Below are 6,473 nucleotides of genomic sequence, written 5' to 3'. Positions count from 1 at the left end.
AAAAAAAAAAAGGCAGGGGGCAAATATTGTAAATCCCATAGAATGACATAAAACACGTTAATTATGGCATCAGTAGCGATGTGTCATGGAGAGGAAGGAAAGCATCAGGTTGCCTCCCGAGGAGCTGTGTCAAGAGAAAGCCGAGCATCTCTCCCCAGCCACCAACTGTCAGAAATCCATTGACCGAGACAAACACAAGCTTCCTGCTCTCTCTGAGAGGCTCATGGCCCCCGAAGTGGAAGGGTTGTGTGGTCGGAGTTTGTGGTGGGAGCCACAAAGTCTTCCCATGAAGCCAGGGGTCTGACCATGGGAGACGAGAAGCGCGAGGCTGTTCAGGATATATTGTGGATGTCAATCTGAGTGTTCTAGACTTGAGTTTTGTAAAACAAAACAAAACAACAACAACAACAACAAAAAGGAGGGAGGGCTATATTTGGTCTGAGAGATACTACCACATCTCGGTGATTGAGGACCCAAAGAACTCAAAGAGTCTGAAAGGTTTTCAGTCTTTCTAAAGCAGCTTATGTCTGCCCACATGCCGCGAGAAAGCTCTTACAAAGAAAGGAAGAAACGAGGACCAGAGCATTCAGAGTCTTGTTATCCATGCGTTTCCCAACACAAACACTGATGAATCGCTCTGAAGAAAGAATCCGATACTAGAAATGAGGAGGCTGGGGCGGGAAGTGGTGGTACAAGCATTTGATACCTGCACTTGGGAGGCAGAGGCAGGCAGATCTCTGTGAGTTTGAGGCCAGCCTGATCTACATAGTTCCAGGACAGCCAGGGCTACACAGAGAAACCTCATCTCAAACCAAACCAAACCAAGACAAACCAAACCAAATCAACAACAACAACTACAACAACAACAACACCCAAACCAAACAAAACCTACAACCAACCAACCAACTAACCAACCACAAAATAATCAGTTGGAGTCCTGGAAGGGAAAAAGGAGAAACAGAGGGTTATACCATTGCCCTAATACACCGTTCACAACATAACAAGAAATTAACAAGACCTGGAACACTTCTCCACCACCTCAACATCAAAAAGGGAAGTGGCGCTGGGGTAGGGTGCTTATGCAACATGGAGTTCCATCCCCAGCCGCGTGTAAACTGAGCTCGGTGGACACCTACAATCCAAGCACTTGGGAGGTAGGGGCGAGAGGATCAGTAATTCAGGATCATCTGCAGCTCCATAGTGAGTTAGAGGTCAGACAGGGCTACATGAGAGACAAGGGACTCAACACAGATATCAGGAAACAGAGCCAACCACCTGTTCCTTGTCACCATCTACAGAGAACTGCTAGAGCAGACCTCAGAGGAATGCCCATGGCTTCAGGCTAGACCATTGTACTCCAGGTCGGATTTCTAGTTTCTGGGTGAACCATAGCTTCTGTCTCACCATAGGAATGCTGGGATTGCAGATGCACACCATCACATCTGGCCTTTCACATGGGTTCTGGGCACTGAGTGTGGGTGGAGGCTCGTGTGTCTCAAGCATTTATCTGATGAGCTATTTTTCCCAGCCCTTAATTGTTTTTAAGATAAGGTTTCACTCTAGCCTTGGCTGGCTTTGAACTTGCGATATTTCTGCCTCTGCTTTCCAAATACTAGGATTACCGGTGTGTGTCACTAAGCCCAGTGATAAAGATTATTCAGAAAATGAAATGATACAATTTATCATCTAACCCAGAAAGAAAAAGGGGAGACACAAGTTCATAAATTAAGAAATGGCTATGGAGAAGCAATCCATTTCAGAAGAAATAAAAAGAATTCAAGGGGCTAGGGTGTAGAGGAATTTTAGTACAGCAACATGGCTTGTCTGGCTGGAATACAGACACACCTCTAGTACACATCTTTAATCCCTAACATTGTAGGTAAAGTTAGTTTGTAGAAGGAAGCAGCCATGTTGGATAGTGAAGTCTAATTAAGGGGCAGACAAAGTGATGAATCAAAGATTTGACAGAATGAGTCAGAGATAGGATATGCCCAATTCTCACCAGAACAGCACAGAAAGGAGAGGAGAGGAGAGGAGAGGAGAGGAGAGGAGAAGAGAGAGAGAGAGAGAGAGAGAGAGAGAGAGAGAGAGTGGTTGAGTGCAGTGAGTCAATGCAGTGGAGTTNAGCCATGTTGGATAGTGAAGTCTAATTAAGGGGCAGACAAAGTGATGAATCAAAGATTTGACAGAATGAGTCAGAGATAGGATATGCCCAATTCTGCCCAATTCTCACCAGAACAGCACAGAAAGGAGAGGAGAGGAGAGGAGAGGAGAGGAGAGGAGAGGAGAGAGCTCTGTTCAGTCAGTTGATGTGGTTGAGTGCAGTGAGTCAATGCAGTGGAGTTGAGTTCATACAATTCAGAGCAGGTTAGAAGAGGCAGCTGAAGCCAGAGAATAAGAAGGAGCCAGATTAAAACACATCACCAGAGTTTGAGGTCAAGCAGAGCAATTCAGTGAGAAGCCAAGAAGCCAGTTTGAATCAGTGAGCTTGGAGAGGAGTTTAAGCCAGAATAGCTGAGTTGAACCAGCCAGCCAGAGTTCATCAAGAACTAGAAAGGGTGAGTTTATTCAGCAGTAAGCCTTTGAGACACAATTATATCAGGTGAATAAAAGATACTTCTGCGCTAGGGAGATGGGGTAGACATATTTGTTACTATCTATCTAGCTAAGATAAATTTGGGCAAAGTGGTAAGATAAAGCAGTAAGAGGGCCCTATCTAGAGTGGTAAACAAGTGTCTAGGTGAGAGTTGGAGATAGTAGATTTCAAAATTGAACCCCCTTTCTCTCTGTGTGTGTGTGTGTGTGTGAGAGAGAGTATGCACATGCATGTACATGCATGTATCCTTGCATGTGCACGTAGATGCCATAGGTCAATGCCTAGTGTTTTCTACCAATCTCCACCTTGCTTTCTAATGTGTGCATGCACATGTATACATGGGGTGCATGTCCACACGTGTAAGTGTGTGTTAAGGCATCTTTTCCCATCACTCTCTGTATAGTTTTTCTCCACTCAGGACTCACTGATGGCTAGACAAGAACTTCCTGTCTCCAACCCTTCATCCTGAGGTTACAGATACACATGGCTGTACTTGCCCTCACGTGGGTGCTAGGGATCCAAGCTTGGGTCCTTACCCTTGTGTAGCAAGCACTTTACTGACTGAGCCATCTCCTACTCTCTGAAACCTGTCTTTTTGTACTTGTTAAGTTTTGTATCATGTTTGTGTGATATTCTTAAAAACCTGGATTAGTGGCACCCAGGCAGCTGGGTGGGGGCAGGGGAGCTGGCAGCCCCCCCAAGCCCCAAACCTTGGAGGGGAGGCCCCTCTTGTTAGCCCAGAGGGAAACAACAAATTGGGGCAATCCGGAAGTGAAGGCCTTAGCCACAATGCTTAACTGTATGCTTTCAACACGGGGCTCTTTTTAACCCTGCGCTCTGATCTAAAGTGCTCAGCTCTCAGAAATTCCAAGGAACCTAGTGTCCGTACTCCTTCAGGTGGACCAACATGCACACGACATGGGAAAGAAGTCTGAGGGCAGCTCTCCTTCAGAGGATGAGGAGGATTGTGTGGTGGAAAGGTGTTGGGCAGGCGCATGGTTAAGGGACAAGTGGGATATCTGTTGAAGTGGAAAGGCTTTTCTGAGGAGCACAATACTTGGGAACCTGAGAAGAACTTGGATTGTCCTGAACTAATTTCTGAGTTTAGGGAAAAAGTATAGGAAGATAAAGGAGGTTGAAAACAACAAGCCCAGGGAGAAGTCAGAAGCAAACAAGAGGAAATCCAGTTTCTCCAACACCGCTGATGATATGAAATCTGAGAGAGAGAGAGAGAGAGAGAGAGAGACAGAGAGAGAGACAGAGACAGAGATAGAGAGAGACAGAGAGAGAGACAGAGACAGAAAGAGACACACACACACAAAGAGCGAGAGAGAGAGAGAGAGAGAGAGAGAGAGAGAGAGAGAGAGAGAGAGCGCACACAAAGCAATGATATCGCTCTATCGCTTGAGGCTTTGAGAGAGGACAGAAAAGATCACTGGGGCAACAGATTCCCGTGACGACTTAATGTCCTTAATGAAATGGGGAGACACAGATGAAGCTGACCTGGTTCTTGCAAAGGAAGCTAATGTGAAATGTCCACAAGGGGTGATAGCATTTTATGAAGAGAGACTGGCGTGGCCTGCATATCCAGAGGGGGCGGGAAAACAGAGAAAAAGAAAGCGCAATGAGCTAAAGGAGGAGGCAGCCTCGGTCATCTCTCTTTGTATGCAATACCTTCACCTTCCCGCCTCCTCTCTCTTCTCCCATCCCTTCCATCCTAAACACATCCATAAAAACAGTGCCCTTCCCACTGTGCTCCACAGGAGAGGCGCTGGTGCTGGCTCTCTTGTGATATAACTGATGATCTGATTCCTACGTGCAGCCCTGTGAACATCAGGCGTTACATCGTCCACACACCCTGGGGTTCCCATAGTGCTCCCTCTCACCCCGATCGATCTTTTCCTTCTGTTCCCCTGTAACTTTCTGATCACCTTAGAGTCATGACTGCAACCTTTTAATCGCCTTAGAGTCATGATCTCTGGGGTTCCTTGCTTTGGGGGAATTTTATTGTCATGACAATGGCTTCAGCTTCTTGATTGTTATTAGACTACACTGATGACTGGCTGGCCTTTGTTTTGACATACTGGCATAGAAAGGATGTTGCCCATCTTTTAGAAAGCTAAAGGGGTCAGCCTACCTGTTGTGTCTTTTCCAATCCCATTTAGCTCTGCCAGGAGAGTACAGCCCCTGGTGTGGTCTTCTGAGCCACTCCTGATATCCTCACCTACCCTCCCATAACAGCTCAGTTCTCTTGAGGGCTTGAAACTTTACATTTAAATCTGTCAAGGCGGCTCTGTTTATCCCTCACACTTTCTTGGCCTTGTTACTTTCAATCCCCGATTCTGCTTCTGTAGAGTGGTATCAGTTTATTATTAAATGACAAGATTAACTGTGGAATCTGTAAGCTGTGGTGCAGGAAGATAATAGGATGGGGCTGGATACAGTTTTTTTTTAAAAAACCTGGATTAATAAAGAAACTATTCATACATTTTTTACTTGTATATATCTTTTCTTTTTGACACTAGCCCAGACTGGCCTCAAACTCCTGACTTTCCTGCCTCTATCACCCAAGGGTTAGACTTACAGGAATGTGCCTCCACACCAACCTTCTGATTAATTAATTAATTAATTAATTTTAAGCGAGCAGGAGGTCTGGGGAGCACAGAACGAGGGTTCTGATCCCCAGCACCCAGTAAAGCTGGTGGGCTTGGTGGCATGCTTATAGCTCCAGTGACAACGGAGAGCGAGGATCCCCAGAGCAGGCTAGGCAGAGAGACCTCTGGGTTCAATTGAGAGACCTTGCCCCGGTGACTAATGATGAGAGCCATCGAGGAAGACATGACAGGAATAAACGTGGACCCTCTGCTCGGTGGCCCACATACCCTCTGTGTTTTCCAAATTTAGCAGCATCTGAAAACACACACCTTAAAATACTTTGGACTCGTTGGCTTTGTGAAACTGATTCTTCATCCTCACCATTTGGATGGGATGCTGAGGAGGATGGGAGTCCCCACCGTCTTCGATGTGCATGCCTTGCTGATTAACCATCTTCCCAACCCCAAACCCCACCTTTAAAGGGTTTAGATAGATCTGCACCCCAGTACTCTAGGGACTGAGGTGTGAGACTAGAAAGTTCCAGGCCATCTGGGGCTGTGGTGTGCAACCCTGTCTCAAAACACGGAACAAACACCACTGCCACCACCACCAGGGAACCCTGTTAGCATTCGGCTGACCATTCACTACCATGTGTAATGAGACTACCATGTCGGTTGATTAATCAGGCACCAACTTTTGAGTGCTAGAAACTTTTGCATAAATAACATCACGTGATCCTCACTAGACCATGTAAGGCTCCAGATCACCGTGTCTGTTCTCAAAGTGCAGGTAACTTCCCTCTCCGACCCAGCTAGGCAGGATGGGGCTGAACTTGAACCTGGGACTGTCTAAATTCTCACTGGTGCTCTGGTCTGTCAAACACATGTATGTGTAGGCCATGGTGACACGTAGAGGCAAACACGTGCTGGTTTGACATGAATCTACCCCCCCTCTGCACATACCTGCTCACTCCGAAGGATCCACGCTCTGACGCCTCTCCTCCCTGCGCCTGCCTGGCTCCCAAGGCCAGAGTTAATGACTGGGCACTGAAAGCCCACGCAGCTTGCCGGGCAGAGATGAAAGACAGAGAGCGTGCAGGCCACCGAGCAGAAGGTCCAGTTACCTGCTAGCATGGCTTCCTCCCACGTGATGGATGACCGGTAGATACTGCCTTATGGGTCAGCTCCCAAGGCCCTCCTATCCCTCAGTAAAAACATCCCTTGATGTTAGCAGCCAGGGACAGAGGCCTCTATGGTGCCACCTGGCTGCCTCTGTGTATTGG

The 6,473-nt window shown here is 47.0% G+C and overlaps 1 pseudogene; it reads left to right on the top strand.

The window, feature by feature from the left end:
• The first annotated feature begins 3,514 nt into the window (after positions 1-3,514).
• On the top strand, positions 3,515-4,229 carry LOC110323804 (annotated as a pseudogene).
• Positions 4,230-6,473: the final 2,244 nt, after the last annotated feature.

The sequence above is a fragment of the Mus pahari genome, chromosome 6, assembly GCF_900095145.1.
Source record: "Mus pahari chromosome 6, PAHARI_EIJ_v1.1, whole genome shotgun sequence".
Lineage (NCBI taxonomy): Eukaryota > Metazoa > Chordata > Mammalia > Rodentia > Muridae > Mus > Mus pahari.
This window is presented reverse-complemented; position numbering and strand designations above follow the sequence as displayed.